The sequence below is a fragment of the Calliphora vicina genome, chromosome 3 (assembly GCF_958450345.1).
Source record: "Calliphora vicina chromosome 3, idCalVici1.1, whole genome shotgun sequence".
NCBI classification, from domain to species: Eukaryota; Metazoa; Arthropoda; class Insecta; order Diptera; family Calliphoridae; genus Calliphora; species Calliphora vicina.
In genome coordinates this window covers 74,685,896-74,706,088 of record NC_088782.1, presented here as the reverse complement: position 1 = coordinate 74,706,088, position 20,193 = coordinate 74,685,896, and the positions used below count along the sequence as shown (strand labels likewise).

At 27.7% G+C, this 20,193-nt stretch overlaps 1 long non-coding RNA gene across 1 annotated transcript in view; it reads left to right on the top strand.

Annotated features, from left to right (window-relative positions):
- Window positions 1-20,193, top strand: part of LOC135954549 (uncharacterized) — an 82,839-nt gene that overhangs the window by 53,067 nt on the left and 9,579 nt on the right. The gene's annotated exons all lie outside the window — the stretch shown is intronic.

The following is a 20,193-nucleotide window of genomic DNA, read 5'->3' as shown; positions in this document are numbered from 1 at the left end:
CATAGAATCAGTGAACTCAATTTAATTGCAATTTAATGCAAAATAATAAACAAAAATTAGTCGATGTAATAGGATGGCTTGTAAAAATTGTGACAATCAACTTAAGCGGTTAAATTAAGAATAAGTAAAAACTAGGTAATCAAAATCATAATTTTTAAGTTTAATTTATTTATTGAATCTGCTTTTATTAACAGGCCTTACAACTAGTATTAAAACTGATTTAGAACTGATTTCTCACTATGATATAAATACTGGTACTTACTATTTGGCGTTTCCCATAATTGGATTCCATATGAGAAAATTCATTTTCAAACAGTCTTATACAGGATGACCTCGCAGTCAAAACTTAGTTTCGATTGGTCGTTAAGTAGCCAGTGCATATAAGAAGCATTTCGTGCTATATGAAACATCGTGACATCCATGTGGCGACGCCAAGTAAGACATTTATCCAACTGAATGCCAGAGTATATACAAACCATTCGTATAGGAGGATATAAGCTCTTATACTTTTAGAATACAAAATGAGATACATGGAGTCAAAGTTGACCACCCTTCGTTTATAATGCTTTGTAGAGTTTGTAACTTGTAAAAACGCGATCATATATTAAAATAAATATCTTTAGTGATAATTGTTAAAAATGGTTTTTGAAAACATTATTTTTTAGGTAATAAATTTCAAAATAATAAATGAAAACTGTTTATTCGAAATCCCAATCCGCCTAGTCGTGAAAAAAATTACAAATTTTAACATGGGAATTAAAAATGCATACATTTTGACAATAATAAAGCTTATTTTTTTAAAATTTTCTCAACGATTTATTGATAAAACTAGATGTAAAAATTACTAATGATACATTTTTAAATCGATATAAAAGTGCTGCCTATTTCAGGCAATGCACGGTGGTAAATTCCGGCCAAAAATGTTTTTTTTTTGTTTTTTTAATTTTTATAAAATTTTGATGGTAAATTTTTCTTAACACTATAAAGTAACTATATGGTTCTTTATAGTGCTGTAAAGTCAAAGGTTTTTTCTTGTCATTTTAATATTAGAAAAATATGATTTTTTTTACTTTTGAATCGAATTAGCCTGTGCTTTTTTCTTTAAAGTTTTTTTTTTTTGCAAATTAGCACATGTTTTTATAAAACAGTTAGAGTTAACCATTCTACGTAGTTATTCAGGAGTTTTTGTGTGTTCTTTTTATATAAAAGTGAAGTGATTAGGAACTAGTTTTAAATCTATAGAAACTAAATTAAAAAAACGTTTGAAAGGCCAGAACAAATTAAAAGGGGCTGCAAGAGGTTAAGTGTAAATTACATCTAATACTATAAAGTATCAAGAGTAAGTACTATATATTTCAGCTGCAATTATCTGCCATTACAATAACTAAAAGGATTTCAGTGCCTTCATATTTTACAAATTTTTTTGTATTTTTTTTTTGGCAATTTCAAAAATTATCAGCCTAACTACGAAAGCCTTAAAATCAATTTTACGTCCATAAAGTTTACTATTATTTTAAATTTCGTACCATAAAACAAATTTCAAATATAATTTAAAATGTTGTTTTATTATTTCAAAAAAAAGCTTTTTGTTTTGAACTTTTATGTACAATTTGTTTTTATAATTTTTTGAAATTTCTTCTTTTTATTTACAGTCATTGAAAAATATTTTCAATTATTTGAATGTATATGTTGGAAAAAGTTTTGAAGCTTTTTTCAAATAAAAACAAAAGTTCTATTTTAAAATAAAGTCGAATTTAACAAAAATTAACTTTAAAATTTCTTTCATAGTTAGGGTCTTGTTTGACAGTTATTTACGTCTATGGTGATTTAGCCAAACCAAGTAATTTGTTCAATGGATTATTTATGTTATTTTTAATTATAAACCTAATTGAAGCTATTTACAAAAATTACATACTTTTTTCGATACTTTTATAAGGTCAATGTTTATTTGGACAACTCCTGTGTGTTTTTCTTAAATGTACACCAAATTTCAGGTATTTACATGAATAACCTAACTTTTCCCGATAATTTCAAACGTCCATGATTGTTTGGCCAAACCTTGTATGTGTATTCCGAAATTTGTACGACCATTTTCTTCAATTACTTATGCTATTCTTAATTTTTGGACTAAATTTCAGGCATTTACATGAATAACCTAATTTGTTCGATGCTTTTAAAACGTCCATGATTGTTTTGCCAAACCCTGTATATTAGAGTGTCCCAAAATTTTTTTTTTTGAATTTCGGAACGCATACCCTCTAATTTTTTTTTATATATAAAACTATAGTTAAATATGAAATTTTGTCTTTCTATCATGATTGTAACCCGTGCCGACTTGCGATTTAGTTTTGTGGTGCATTTACAAGGGGAAAAAATGCAATTTTTTCAGTTTTTGTAAATATTTTCCCATTAAATAATTACTTTTGCAATTTAATTTCAAATAATCGATATGTGTACGTAATTGTCGTTCTAATAAGACACAAAACACAAAAGTTGGTTAAAAAATTTTAAAGTTATTAAAAAATCGCCAGGCCATTAACGTGTCTCAGGCCACTAAAACAAGAAACGTAGGAACAAAATAAACATATTTTGAGAAATATTACAATAAGAGCTAATTTTTACTTAAAATATATACATATTTACTTGTATATGAGTTTTTGTCTTCGTAGGATACCGTTAACCTATTCGCAGATATGACCAAAAAAATATTTTTTTTAACGGCAGTTTCAAAACTCCAATTTCAAATTTTTAAAAATTTTGTTAAACAAATTTCAGAATTTTTTGATTATCACTAGGGGATTCATTGCCAACATAATGGGGAATACAAATGTGAAAAAATTATGTCAATACCTGCTATAGTTTTTCCGTACCTGCGATTTAAATTTTGCGATTTTCGAGAAAAACTAATTTTTTGGCCATATTTTGGCGAATGAGCCGAATTTCCTTACTGTTATGATTTTTAAGTAAAAGCTATTCAGACTATTATAGTCCATGTAATTTTAAATATAGTCCGAAAGTTTTACTAAAATCGGAAAACGCCAACCCTTAAATCGAGAAGGTCAAATGTCAAATTTTTCAATATTTGGAATTTCCCAAGGAAAAATAGGGAAATGTTATATATGTTTGGTCCAATTTTGATCAAACTCAAGAAAAGTATAACATGATGTCTAGTATTTATAATAACAGCACAAAAATTAAAATTAACCCTTAATAGCACTTGGGGTTAAAAAGACACTCAACTTTTAAAATCACGAAAAACACATTCGATATGAATAGTGCTAACTTTAATGTTTTTCAGAGTTAAGTAAACTCAATCATTCAAATTATTTTTTAAATTTAATAAATCAAAAGCACACTAAAGGGATAAAATCAATTTTATTATTCAAAAATCATCAATAAAATATTAATTACGTTATTAAAGCAAAAATCAGGTATAAATACAGTATTTTGCCGTTTGAAAAATGTGTTGTCAAAATTTTAACAAAATTGTGAACATTTTTCAAAGTGGCTTCGTAATACTATTTTCTAATACACAACACAATATTTTGAAGTTTGTTTCCTATAAAAATCAAATTTTCATCAGCACTATTGAAATTGACTATTTATTAATGGTTTTAGAAGTTTGGCGTAATATTAACCCCAAGTGCTATTAAGGGTTAATTTTAATTTTTGTGCTGTTATTATAAATACTAGACTTCATGTTATACTTTTCTTGAGTTTCATCAAAATTGGACCAAAAAATATAACATTTCGCTATTTTTCCATGAGAAATTCCAAATATTGAAAAATTTGACCTTTGACATTCTCGATTTAAGGGTTGACATTTTCCGATTTTAGTAAAACTTTCAGACTATATTTAAAATTACATGGCCTATAATATTCTGAATAGCTTTTACTTAAAAATCATAACAGTAAGGAAATTCGGCTCATTCGCCAAAATATGGCCAAAAAATTTGTTTTTCTCGAAAATCTCAAAATTTAATTCGCAGGTACGGACAAACTATAGTAGGTATTGACATAATTTTTTCACATTTGTATTCCCCATTATGTTGACAATAAATCCCCAAGTGATGATCAAAAAATTCTGAAATTTGTTTAACAAAATTTTTAAAAATTTGAAATTGGAGTTTTGAAACTGCCGTTAAAAATAATATTTTTTTTGGTCATACCTGCGAATAGGTTAACGGTATCCTAGGAAGACAAAAACTCATATACAAGTAAATATGTACATATTTTAAGTAAAAATTAGCTCTTATTGTAATATTTCTCAAAATATGTTTATTTTGTTCCTACGTTTCTTGTTCTAGTGGCCTGATATACGTTAATGGCCTGGCGATTTTTTAATAACTTTAACATTTTTTAACCAATTTTTGTGTTTTATATCTTATTAGAACGACAATTACGTACACATATCGATTCTTTTAAATTAAATTGCAAAAGTAATTATTTAATGGCAAAATTTTTACAAAAACTGAAAAAATTGCATTTTTTCTCCTTGTAAATGCACCACAAAACTAAATCGCAAGTCGGCACGGGTTGCAATCATGATAGAAAGACAAAATTTCATATTTAACTATAGTTTTATATATATAAAAAAAATTAGAGGGACACTCTAATATACATACATCGATATAAAAGTGAAAGAAGAAAAGCTAAAAAGTTGTATTCCAGAAAAAAAAATTTCAAAACAAATTTTTGTCAAGAATTCATAGGGCTTTGCGCTCCTGATGAATTTTGAGTCCGAAAACCTGAAAACTTTGAACAAGTATGGACAGACAATTTATGTTAAGATGACACTTCACTCCTTCTGCACAGAAAAGTTGATTTAAGTACATTAATATTCTTACAAAGTAAATAGAATAGCAGCAGCAATGCTTTTCAGTTTTCCAATTTGTTTAATGCAGAATTTTGTTTGGTTTCTACAAAGGCTTTCCTTATGGTTGTAGAAACTTTATATTATTTTTGTAGCTCTTTTCTCCTTTTAAACACTTAAAGTACAAACAAAAAATATAAAATAAATTTATAAAAAACTTGTGCGCTCATCCCAAGGCACTCCAATTTTGTTTGCTAATAAAGTGGATTTTATTCTGTTTAACTTAAGAAAATAGAATGAAAATAAAATTTAAAATGCTGAAATTACAACATATATTTCTCCTTATGGAAAAATTTATAATATGCTTAATATGTACACTAGTGCTATTATGTTTATATTTTTTTAAACAAACTTCTGCTATTACTACAAGATTAAGGTCAAACCTCCACTATTTCCTTATCAATAAAATATCACAAATTCTTCTATATTTTCGTGACTTAAATATCTAGAAGAATAAAATTTAAATTTCACCGCTCTTTAATTCTTTTTTAAGAAGGCAAATATTTTTTATTGAACAATTTTTCCTCTTTGTATTCTTATTTTTATTATTACAAATTTATGGTATTCAATCACAAAATTTATAAAGTCAAACATATTTCTTATTGAAATAGCACCAATTCCAAAAATGTTCAAATCAAACAAAAATCTTATTTTCTTCATTAAAATATTTGTAATATTGAAAATTTATTTAAAATTCAAATAATTTGTTTTATAAAAACAATAAAACAAATTTTGGTTATTATTTTATTTTTTAAATCATATTTTTATTTAAAAAAAAAATATATCATCTGCAGCTCCCCAATCTTCTTTATGTATATCTACTAGGGTATTAATTCGACTAATGATCGTTCGATTAATCGAATAATTTCTTACGAATAATTATTCGAATAATTTAAAAATGGCCACTTCCGAACATCGAATAATTCGAACAATTTTATGTAGAATAATCGAAGAAATGTTCATATATATTTAAATTTATTAAATTGCTTAAAATTTTTCATAATTTCAAATTTAAATAAGTAGTAATGACTCACAAAAATTGTATTGTTTCTGAAATTCGACAAATAACTAAAGACAAAGGGACTTTCGATCACTGTAGATGAGTGTTCCGATAGCTCCTTCTATAAACAAATAAATATTACTGCAAGAAGTTACAATTCTAAAAACAAATCTTTAAAAATTTTTAACTTGAACCAATGAAAATAAAAGGTACGGATTAAAATATTTGTTATTTAGCTGGCTAAATATTAGAAGAATCGCAATTAATAATCAAAATAATAACATAAATTAAAGTGGAGTTGAATGTGATGGAGAATGTGATTTTGAAACGGTCGTCGAAAGTGATATTGAGAATGACATTTATAATGATTACATTGAAATAGATAAAGGCCATGGCCTTCATACATAATTGATGTTATTAACCGCGTACGTAAGTGTTGCAAAATATTTAATAAATCGAATGATAAACACATATATTGCAAACTAACATTTTGTTGCAAGAAAAGCATTCGTCTTATACATGTTTTGAACATCGTTCAACATCTTTGTCTAACATGGTAATAAACGTTTTGCGTATTTGTAAATGCGTCAATCATGCACTGCCTGGCTTCAAATTAGCCACATTCACTGACTATGATATCAAACTTTGGACAGATTCCCTTTATTGCGTAATTAACCAAGACCACTTTATTAAGTAAAGATTCGGCAACGTTGATAGAACTTGATGTATAATACAATTTGTTATAAATAATTTAGAAATAGTGAACAATTAATTTACTAAAGAATCAATTTAAAACCCGAATTAATGAACGACATAAAAAAGTTCTTAATACGTTATATTGTATTTGAAATCAGAATCATGGCCAACTAGCTCAAATTTTTTAAAGCATAGCTCCAAAGCGGAAACTAAAGGGTTTTTTAGTTTGTTTTGTAGATTGTCAGAATATTTCTGTTGAAAATTTAATGATGGACTTTGCTTTCGAATGTTTTTTAATATTTTCAATACATACTTGAATTGTTAACTTTAACGTTATTTTTTATTTTTTTTAACAATAAAATATTAAAAAACCGACATCAAAACTTCATTCTTTAAACGTGTGATCGAATTATTCGAACAAGTTAAAATCTCTTATTCGATTTATTCGTTTATTCGTACAAGAAAAAGTCGAATAATTCGAATAATATCTACATTAGTCGAGCTAGAAAAAATTACAAAAGTTTTCTAAAAATTGGAGAAAATTCAATTAACTGATACAAAATACTCTTATATTCACGCAGTCTCCCAGTTGGTAGGACTTTTTCCTATTAGTAGTTGGTGGTTTAATTTTCTGCCAAGACCTCTGGTTTGTTTAGCTGTAACAGTTTGTCACTTTGTTCTTTAAATAAATGTTGTAAAAATAGTCATAGCGACATTTTTATTGTTCGTTTATTATACCCTACACCACCATAGTGGGGAGGGTATTATGCGTTTCTGCAGATGTTTTAAATGCCCAAAAATATTAGTCTAACACCCACCTTAAAGTATACCGATCGAATCACCTTAGAATCACTTTCTGAGTCGATTAAGCGATGTCCGTCCGTCCGTCTGGTCGGCTGGCTGTCCATGTAAACCTTGTGCGCAGAGTACAGGTCGCAATTTTGAAGATGTTTCGATGAAATTTGATACATATTATTTTTTCGGCTCAAGGACCAAGCCTATTGAAACTGTCTGAAATCGGTCCATTATTTCACTTAGCCCCCATACAAATGTCCTCCAGAAATTGGACTTTATCGGTCATAAATGTTTAATTTATATAAGTATCTCCACAAAATCCCGCTCCAAATAAATTTTGTATACACAAAATTCATGTCACCAAATTTTGTTACGATCCATAATTAGTCATAGCTCCCATATAGACCCGCTTCTGAAAATAACTTTAACGTGCATAAATCGCTTAAAAATGTTGGTAAACACACAAAATTCAACATAGTTAACTTTAATATAGACATAAATCACACGACATAATTTCATGGTGATCGGTCCATAATTGGTCATAGCCCCCATATAAGGCCCACTTCCGAAAATCACTCAAAAATATAAATTATTGAAATTTTAAAAGAAAATTTTTTTTTGCACTTTTACTTAGTGTAGGGTATTATATGGTCGGGCTTGACCGACCATAATTTGTAACTTGTTTTTTTTACTGTAAAAATTTAAAATTATTATGAAAATCAATTCAATACACATATTTTTAAAATCAAATTAAATTGTTTATGAAATCTGAATTTAAAATTAAATAAATCTTTGTTTGAAGAAAAAAAATTTTAAATTTTTTCTGAGCATGTTTCGTTCATTTTGAAATGTCAAAAAACGCACATAAGTATTTAGTAGTATTTGCATTAGATTAAAAGTTTTTTGTCAACAATTCCCAAAACAATAGGGATGTTATTTAAAGCATAACGACCACTGATGAGCTCCTAAACGCATAAAATTGCATGCTTGGTAGACACACTTAACAGTCAATCTGAATAAATAATTTGAATAAAATTTTAAAATTAAAATTATCTTTTAGATTTTATCTTTGGCCACTAAACGCAGTGAATGAGGCTATTAGTTTGTCATCCCATGTGTAACATTGAGAAATAAGACCTAACAAAGTATCTTGATCACTCTCACGTCCAAAATACTCAACCAGATTTACACATTTACGGAGTTCACTATTAAGTGCGAATGGTCTTGCATCATTGCAAATGCAAAATTGTATAGGTTTTTGTGTGTATTATGTTATTGGATTACTGTAAAATTTTACGAATGAAATGTTCGTCACGCAGATTGTGTTCATATTTATGGGAACATTTAATTTCCTTGATTTACTAAAAATGCGGGATTATTTCAAATGTTTAGCTTTTATTTTGAAACATTTGTACAATATAAATTTATTCAAAGTATTGGCCATTGTTAGCTATGTCCTTTTCCCATCTTTCAGGCAACATATGGATTCCGAGCCAAAAATACTGCTTATATTTTGAGGCCAAGAACGAATCAAGCCAATTTCGGATACTCTGTATTAGGACGGGGCAAGGTCTAGACTATAAAGAGGGTGAGGCAAAACTTCCAAACCACTTCATTCTAAATAGTTCTTAACAGGTATTGTATAATGTGGGCTATCGTTGTCATCATGTAATATTACGGTTTTATGTCTATCTGCATATTCTGGGCGGTTTTCGGCAAAAGCTTGCTTCAAACGAATCAGTTGCTTTCGGTATAGGTTCCATGTGATGGTCTGGCCAAATTTCAGCAGCTCATAATAGATAATACCATTTTTCTTCAACCAAATACTGGATACAATAAGAGAGAGAGTCCAAAAATTGTGTACGATTATTCTACCATCAATATTAATATTTTGGACAAGAATAGTATAATTGTAACATGTAAAGCCTTAAAAATTTGTGTGAATTACTTACTTATATAGGTAAAAAATGGGCAAACCACCTGGCAAATTGTATATAGGTAGTGTTTATAAACCGGTTAACCGGTTAACCGAAAAACCGGTTTTTCTTCGAAATCTCGGTTTTTTGGGAACCGGTTAATTTAAAATGTTGATTTTCGGTTAACCGGTTTATCCGGTTTTTATCACTCGATTAACCGGTTTTTAAAATTTAGGTCTTAAATTAGGAAATCTCATGGTTTTATGCATTTTTTATATTCATTGTACACTCATTATTGGTCTGATTTGAAACCTAAACTGCTGATTTACAATACAAACCTATTTAGAAAGATATTTTTATGAATTACAATGATTCTAAATAGTAGAGGATGGTGAATTTATTAAAAACTTTTTCAGAATAAATTGCACATAATGAAACTATTAAAAATTAAATTCCGCATAATTCTAGAAGTTAAGCTAAATCTTAATAATGATTCATTATAAACTTAGTGATGATTTTACCAAACGTTAAGTTGAATTTGATGTGCATGCTTTCTTTCAATCAATTCGTTAGCTTAGTGTACGAAGTCCTTTTCAGAAATATTACAGGAGAGACAAAAAACGTTCTAAAATCTATGACTTGAAATATTTATGAAATCTGATAATGGAGTTTTATTACTTACATATTTGAGAAATAAGCACAGCTAAGAAGAAGTGCGTCTGCGTCTTATAGGTCCTTTTTTGGGATTTGTAACGTATAATATTTAATTAAAAAATTAATTTACATTTTTTGGTTGAAATTGAATGAATAAACCAATAATTAAAACAAGTATTATATAGTTAGTAACATATTTATACTCAATTCCATTTGACTGAGATAATAATTTTGAAATTTTTACAAAATAAAATGGACTTAGCACTTTTGTATATTTATAGTAATTTAATATTAACCATTCCTGACTACTAAAAATTAAAAATTTTAAAGCTGTATATAGTTTATTGGACATTTTATGTTTTCTACACATATATGACGGTTAACCGGTTTAATCGGTTTTTTCGATGTCGGTTAACCGAAAAACCGGTTTTTTAAAAAAGGCCAATTTTCGGTTAACCGACAAACCGGTTTTTTGAAAAGTCGGTTTTTTATAAACACTATATATAGGAGAAGTTATAGCAGCTATAAAAATTAATATTTAGGATAAAAATGGGCAGACTACCAACAATATTAAGTAAATGTTAACATTTGTAAACATTTGAAAACCTTCTATCTGTATATATAAAAAGTGAATGTGTGTTTCTATGACAGTTTGCGTATTTGTAATTTAAAGCAGGCTAAACTAAGAATTATTTTAATACCTCACGACTTACAATAAGGAAATTAATGAACAGTTTAATCGGGGCGAAATTTATAACTGGGAAGTATAAAGGGACAGATGTATTGCTGCACGTATTCCGATTATAGATTCGGAAATGCCATTTGATTTTAATCGATTGCAGTTTCATATGTGTTTAGCATTTGTAATGACAATTGATAAAGGTCAGTCTTTGCGAGTTTGCGGACTAAATCTAGGAAATCCATGTTTAATATTCACAGTTCCAATTTTTAATGTCATTCTAAAAAAATCTTTTCCAAAAAAAATGTATATTTCTAAAACGACTGCGAAGATTAATAACGTGTTAAGTCTTACTTAGAGGTAATTTAATTGCGGAATTTCGTTTTTTTTCAGTTTATTCAAGAAACTAAACCGTTTTTGAGTTACTCGAATATATGTTGTGCAACCTCCTCCATTTTCGTAGCGGTATACCTCGAAAATACGAGCTAACCTAAAAAACGGTTAGCACCACTGCTAAACGAATTACCCGAATTAGTTTAACCCATTGGGTGCCCTTCTTGACAGAAAAAATGTTTCAATTTCGTGCACAGTGTAATTAATACAAAATTTTGTATACTAGACTAAATATTTTTTGTTAGAAAATATGAAATAAAAAACGTACTTTTTATAACATTAGAAACTAATTTTCTATATTCTAGATATATTAGGGGTAGCAAAGCACCACAAAAACTAATTTCAATTGTATTTTTTTTTAACATTAAGTTGTCATCTATGCTCTAAACGTTATCCGCTCTAAACGTTATCCTATTTTGTTCAAATGTTCAGCACTTGCTTTTTAGATGACGTAGATTAATATCATACCTAGTGAGAATCGAAAATAGGAAGACTCCAATATAAGGGCCACCCTATTTTCCACTGTATCGTCCATCGTTTAATTATTGCCAAGTTTTGCGTTTAAATAATTTAATATATTCTTAGACCAGGAAAGCAAAAAAAGAAACATGACTTTAAATTCTATAAAACTCTACGTGCTCAATGCTTATTTTTCTTGTTTACTTTTATTAAAAGGGGTTTATCAATATCTGAAGTAAGTACTCCTACATCTTTTTGTAACAAAATACAAACTAAATATTCATTATTTTTATTATTTTAAAATCGGGGTCATGCATAAATTGTTTAAACAGTAAAACATCAATAAGTAGTTATTGTTTGATTTAAATTGAATAAACCATCAGTTATTTACAATTTGTTTAATTGTTATCGATAAGATAAGAGTATTTATTTATTTATTTTTAGTACTTTCAAAATAACAATATAATCTACAAGATTATTTATTGATACTTTTAATTTGTACACATCGAATTGATTTAATTAAGTACATACTTTACGTGATAATAACTCTGTACTCAATTAAAATTAAATACAATTAGTAACAGGGGCAGTTGTTGGTGTTTTTTATAAATTGGATCATTTTTAATATTAGCTTAGTGTACTGACACAACAAATCATTTTATTTTGAATGAAATCCTTCTACGCTTGTAATTTACAATATTTAAGAAATTTACATGGTTGAAAATCATTAAGGCTTTTGCAGTAAAGACAATGATATGTATTTAATTTAATTCATAATTTCAAAGGTTTTTTTTCAAAATGTTGCAGACATTTTAAGGCAGAACTGCAGCTGTTGAATAACAACATCTGTAGGCAGATGTAGGCAGAGAATGGAGAAAAATACAAAATTTACATAAAAAATAAAAATAATCTTTAATTTTCTCTCTCTGGAAAACTTTACCGGAGGGATTTACGTTTCTTTAAATATAAATTTAATGAACTAAAATCGTTTGGACAGTTAATTTCATCGAAGTTTTCTCTTTGAATAATAAAATCAGCAAAAAAATGTGAATACAAAAATTAAAAAGCATTCAATGAAAATACTTATGTTTATTAAACTGAATCAAAAGTGTTAACAATAAAAATCAGTTGAAAGTAAATTAAATTTAATCTATAATACAAAATTCACACATGTTTTATTTGATAACATTTATGCAGCCAATAAAAATATAAAATTTGACTTAATGTAAAATTTTAATAGTTAAAGATATCATAACAAAATGTTTAACCAATATAGACTCAAATGTCCTTAAATCAATGGCATTCGATTTTTTGACATTTTTTATTCTCAAATACCAAAATTCTTAAAACGGGGAAAATATGATCCAAAGTTTTTTCAGAAAAGTGCCTACTGTGACGTTATTTAACGAGCAATAGTAAAAACACTTAGTAATTATTTAAGAAACATATGGGGTTATATAAATATGAGAATTTTTCGTAGATCCGTGCATTGCCTTTTTAGAATTTTTTACTCAAACCGAAATTTTTTTTTAAAAATTGGCCAAGTTTGGATATGTCCTCTTAAGTGAGCCAAATTTTTCTTTACACTCTTTTGAATTAAGTTATCTATTCTATATAGCCCCGAAGAAAATTTATTTTCTACAAAAGAAAAAATGTATGGGCTTTTTTGGGAAAAAACGAAAAAATACGGCCCTTTTACAAGTTCCAACTTTGGATGCGTATAACTTTTTATAGGGAACAGATAATTGTTCCCAAGTTTTTTTTATTTTATTTAGAATTTTATCGCCAATATGACTGATATTTAAAAATTAAAATTTAAATAAATTTTCAGTTTGTTGTTGATTTGGAATCCATAAATTTAACTAGTAGAAAAAATAAGATATACATATACATATTATAAATCAACGTACAGCAAATGTTTCTTCTTTTCAAAAATTTTGAGAATTAAAAAATTTATAGAATACTTTTTGCAAAAATATGCGAAAAAATGTTAAAATTTTATTATTTGATTTAAAGCTGTGGTCAGATTTTAATCGTTTAGAGCTTGTTTTGTTGGAACTTTGTTTTTTAATATGCGTAGACAAAATTGATAGCGTAGCATCATTTTCAAATTTTGCCGTTTTAAAATACAAAAATTTCGATTTTTTTTGCTAAGAAAATTTTTTGGTTTGCCAAAAAAAAATTATATTTCTAAAACGACTGCGAAGATTAAAAATATGTTAAGTCTTTCGGAAAGGTAATTTTATTGCGGAATTTCGTTTTTTTCAGTTTAGTCAATAAACTAAACCGTTTTTGAGTTACGCGAATATATGTTGAGCAACCTCCTCCATTTTCGAAATAACGGTATACCTCGAAAATAGGAGCTAACCTAAAAAAACGGTTAGTACCACTGAATTCAGCATACCCGAATTAGTTTAATCCACTGGGTGCGGCGCTTGACAGTTTTTTCAACTAGCACAGTGAAATTATTTCAATAATCGAATAAAAAAATATTCGATCAATAATTGGTCGAATAAATTCTTCGACATTTTTTAGAAACCGGTTTTCGGTTTCGTCGAAAAATTGTAATTTAATATAAACCGATTTCGGTTTTTTAATAATAACCGGTTAACCGGTTTTTTGGCAAAATATTAAAACGCCTAGAAATAAGAAGAAAATAAGTTTTATTTTATATTAACCCTTTCACGACCATAAAACAAATTTTTGAACAATACTTGAACACAATAAAAAATAAATGCTGTAACAGAACTTGTTTTAATCTAAACACATTAATAAAAGACACGTTTAGGAACTAATTAAAATTAAAATGGAACCCATACTTTTTCTCGTTATTTAGTTCTTCAATATTTTTGTGTTAGGACACCGGTGTCCCCGTGGTCGTCAAAGGGTTAAAGATCACATACTTATGATAAAGAATATACATGTATTCTAATTACAAAAAATAAGCCTTTTCCTCGGGTCAAATTCGACCCATTTTGATATTGAAATTTAATTTTTTCTAAAAGTGAGTGGTTTTTTGATATTTTATGAATTTTATTTAATTTCAAATATCAACAACTACGTTTTAGAAACACAAATCTGCCATATCTATAAAAAATCATTGGGTCAGATTTGACCTGGAGCTAAAATCTTAAATTTTTGTTACGCACAATTAAGTTAAATGTTTTCAGAGTTTTGGTAGCACTAACATATATCCGTCTATTTTCATCATACTTGCTGAACATTATATTTGTATGAAAACTGGGATTCCCCTTGCAAATACCAAAGCTATTGTTTTCTTAAAATATTCTGGTCAAATTTGACACATTTTGAAATTAAAATTGAGTTTTTTCGAAAATGAGTTTACGACTTTTATTTAATTTCAAAAGTCAACAACTACGTTAGGTTTACAAAAATGGAAAAAAAAAATATTTTCTATTCGGGTTAAATTTGACCGAAGATCGTTAACGTCAAATATCTGAAGACCTTATGAAGGTTAATACAATCTCATAGGAATAAAACACAGTTTAAATGCTTTGGAGTATATCGAATTGTTTCCTTTGTTTTTATATAGCTAAAAATTGAAAATGATATTTCACTCAGTGTACTTGTAGGACGTATATGTAGTTAACAAAGCATTGAGTAAGTTTTCAAATTTTCCAGATCGCTTGTGACATTTTTATAAACATAAAAAAACTTCTAAAATAGTTGGAGTATTTTTTTTAAGTTTTTTGGATTTAGAATATTTTTTAAAGATTTTAATAAAAAAAAAACGGTTATTCGAGGAGAATAACCCGGTTTCTTCGATATTCGAAATGTGAGCTTTTCAAAAAAACCGAAACCGACTTAACCAAAAAAACCGGTTATAACTGGTTATTAAAAACCGGGCCGATCACCCTAATATATACTCGGATAATTTTTAAATTTTTAAAAAAAATTTATATAAATATAAATGTTGATGAAATAATCTCATATAAACAAAACCAATAATTTATATATAATGTTAAACAGAGGTTCATCGTCGGAAATTTTATTAAAAGTTAAGTTCTATATTTATTAAGATCTCAAAATCACGAAATTATTAAACTTAACTAAAACACAAAAACTTTGAAATTTCAGTTTTGGCAAAAGGACAAGCAAAGCAAATTAGTGTTAATATTTATTCGATTAAAAATAAACTCGAATAATTGATAGCTCTAGTTTATTTACAGCCTACGTATCTAAGACCTGGCCATTGAGCACCCAATACAATTACCAGATTTCGTAGGACTTCGAGGCTACACTGTGTTAGCGTCTTCTAGTTGGTCAGTCTCTGTATTCGAGACCTAGCTGACTGAACAGCTACAAGCAAATGCCAAAAATTAGAAAACGTTGGTACATATTTTTTTTTATTAAAATTAAAAAAAAAATCATAATCGTAAAAACCTAAATATAATAAAACTTTTTTCATCACATTTCATTTGATAATAAGGATCTAAGGGTACGGATGACTGCTAACAATTTTCCATATTATATTCCTGCAACAAATCTTTGATATAAAGTTCTTGGCTGATTTAAATTTTTCCAGTTTTAAATTTTTCGCGATTATCCAAAATGTTCCATTAAACCTTTGTCTGTCACTTCAAATACATTGCTTATTTCGGATTTAAGATTTCATTCTTATCTTTACATCCAACAATTATATCGCCCACGTAAACTGCAATAATAATTAAATTATTATTTTGTAACTTTTCAAAGGAACATGGTTCACTTTCGCAACTTTTAGGATTTTTATTTAAACATTAAGTTAGAATTTTGTTTTAATTTTATTCTAAATTGAAATGTTTACAAACATTTAGTTTGTTTGCGTGTCAAGAATTAGTTTAACACGAATTCCAATCTATTCAACACTTTTTTAACAGCAATACTCGAACAATTTTTATGCAAATATAATTACAAATGTACAAAACGTGTATGCAAAAAACAAACAAACAAAAAAATAAATAAATAAATTCCTATTTATTTGTTTTGAAATCACGTAGAAAAGTGTGTGTGGGATGCTACAATCGGCCTAAATGCATCCTTTGAAAATCTAACAAGGTAGAAATTATTAAAAATTAATTATTAAAATTAAAAATCAGTAAAAATTCATTGCTTAATTTGATTTCATAAATTAGCCAGAATATACTTTTAATTTTTATGAAATCTTTATGAAAATTATGATAGTTTTGTCGTGTGACAAACGGAATAACAAAATTTATATTCCATTACTTTGGTAGTGAGAATAAACACCGATATAACTTATGAAACAAAACTCCCTAGCAACCGTATACAAATGTACTGTACGTTAGTAAGTGATGATGATGCAAATGCTTCTGATAGATACTGTTAAACGGATGCTACAATTAGTATGTATCTTCTTTCCTTCAACCTCCTTTTATTATGCAAATGTGTCTGGTGAACGAACATACAAACACGTTAGAGAAGATAGTTTTTTTTTTGTTTTGTTTTGTTTTTTTTTTAGTTGCAAATGGAACAATTTAAATGCAAAATGTTTGTAAGACAAGATACAAATTACTTTATACTCTTGCTATCTGAGCAGCTTACACACGTTTAATTTTTTTTTTCATTCTCTGGGTGAAATTTCCCCATGTATGTTAAAACTAACTTTGCTTATAAAGAACACAACAGTATTTCCTTTTAAAACGTGGTGAACAGATTCAGATATAATACTAGTTTTAAAATTTCCACTCAAATCAATAAATTTCATGTTTTTATGGATTTTTTTTATTATGTTTATTCATTGGGCCTGACTTAAAATCTAAACTGGTGATTTAAAAAGCTATTTTTGCAAATGTTCAAGAAACATTTCCAGAATCAATTACACATAATGAAACTATCGAATATTAATCGGACTCTAATGTATTGAAATTTGAGAAGTTTAATGATTTATTGAAATATATCTGATGGTTTGAAATACGCCTTAAAGTTTTGGTTTAAAATGTATTTTGCTACAGACAGAAATGCATAATTCTGGCATGGTGAAATTGACCTCTGAAATTTTCTAGTAATGACTGAAGAGGACTGCTTGTGCAGTTCTTTAGTAGGTTTTCTGACAATCTCTAGTTAATAAATTGTATTGTTATAGGGCTGACTGTTTATATATGAATATAATAGTATAAAAAATGATTTCATTAATAACAAAACAAAAAAGACTTGAATTTATGATAACTGAGACACAATATATAGAAATAATATACCGGATTCCATGATAATCTGTTATAATATCGCAATTGAAAGTGTTGGAAACTTTACATTAGAGTTTACTTTAATTCAGATACATTCCAGCTTAACACACTGCGCTTCGGTATCCCAATCATAGTAAAATAAAACAAAGAATTTTTTAAAACTAATATTTTTGTGCACTATTTATCATAACAAATATTTGAATGTACAGCTGCAATTTTATGTAATTAATTAATACCGTTTTTTTAGAAAATAACTACACTGAGGGAAAAACGGCGTTGCAAAATCGACAACGGTTGGTGTCATTTTGACACCATACGGTGTCACTTTTTTTCGACATCGTACGTTTACAATTTGTAAACAAACGGGTACGAATCGACAACGCAATGTTGTTAAATTATTCGCGACGCATTTCAACGTGAGTTGCTTTTTATAAGTGTGTTTTAATTTTATTTACAATAAAAAATTTGAAATATTTTAATAAATAATAAAGGGTAATAGTGATGCAAATAAATGGTTTAAGAACCAAAATATAAAAGAAAGTGTAATCCGGTGTAAAGATCCAGGCAGTGAAGTCAGTGGAGATCCAGGCAGAGAAGACCACCAAATCCAGTGACGACATACAACTCCAAATGGAAATTTATAGTTTTTATATTTATGTTTTATATGTATTGTATTAAAAAAAATGTAAAAAATAAAGAAATTATTATTTATATTAATTACCAAAAAAATAGAAAGGAAAAATTGTCAGGTGTCAAATCGTACACGAACGGTATCAAGTCGATAATTTTTGGTGTCAAATTGACAACGGTCTGGTGTCAAATCGTACACGAACGTTGTATAATCGACAACGGATGGTGTCAATTGGGCTACGGAATGGTGTAATTTTTTCGTTGTCAAATTGACACCGTTCGTTTACAATTTGTACGCATACGGGGTTGATACACTATTGACACAGAATGGTGTCAAATTGTACATGGATGTGTTCATTTTTTCGATGGGTGTATTTATTTTGAATGAGAGGTTCCACGGCCACATTTCCGATCCAACTCTTTTGCATCCTAACTTCGAGCAATGGTAACAAAGTAACTCATACAAAGTACATATTGAGAATCCAACTGTTATGTTGCTTCAGCTATTCAATAATAACTATTTATATGGAAGGGGTCGCAATTTAAACTAAGTTTGAAATACACAGATGACGGAAATTCTGAAAACAAAAAGAATATCATTTCCTGATTCCTTTTCTAAAAAAGGCTTTATAGAAAAGCTGAAGATTTTATACAAATAAAACTATAGAGCCCAGCAACGCAAAAATATAAATGAAAATTCTAATAGTTTTCTGCGAGCCTTCTATATTTTCAGAGTTTTCAAACTATATCTGTGAACTTTTGACAAAACAACTTAAGTCGAATTTTAAAATTTTTCAGGAGATCGCAAAAACTCTTGAATTTATCGATCAATATTTTATTATTTGTCCTTGAAGAACTTTATTATTTGTCTCATAGAATTATACAAAGGATAAATAATAAAATAATTATCGATAAATTCAACAGTTTTTGCGAATTAAGTTGTTTTGTCAAAAACAAATCAACAACAACTCCAAATAAGTTGATTTGTTTTTTTTATGATATCTCAGAAACTAATATTAGAAGCAGATTAGTGTAAACGGAGCGTTTTGAAAAGTTAGTTTTATGATAAAAAAACTAAGATATTTTCTTATCTGGACTTAAGATGTTTTGTCCAAACTTCATAGATATTTCAATACACATAAAGCAGATTACAAAAAAAAAATAATCTAAAAAAATCACACATACTCGTATGCATAGAGAAAATAAACATAGAGCTGAAACTAGAAAAAACTCAAACAAAAAAATTACTCAAAAAAGTTACACATACGAGTGTTGTTTTTGTTTTCACATTGTTTTTTTTAGTAATACATTCTCACCACTTAGGTTTTTGAAAACTGAGTTAGGTCTATGATAAGAGAGTTTCCGCTCTATTTGTATTTCTGTATGCTCGTATGTACATTAGGGATATAACTAATTTTGGCGAAATTTTTGGCATGAAAATCTATTTTTTAGGTCATTTGGAATCAAAAACATCACGTACCAACACCAATTTCTAAAATAAACCAATTTTTTCCAAGTTTTTATTTTTTTTAAAATAATGTTGCTACATTATTTAATTCCGAATCCACATACAATTTTTGTAAAGTGAAACAAACAGTGATTTACAAATTCGATCTCATTGAAAATTTCCTAAAGTCAAAACAGGTGTTCGTGTTGCTGTTAGAAATCCTTCCCACACCTATCTTATATAATTACAGAGGTCAACAGCAAAAAAAGGCTTCACTAACCACTATATAGATTTGATGCATCATGGTTACCTAATTACAAAAATGGTAACATTTTTTAATTCTATGGATAGATTTTTTAATTTTTTTTTTTTTAATTTTGTTTATTATAGATATTTCTCGACACAAAAATTAGCTATTTTCACATAAAAAAATATATTTATGACT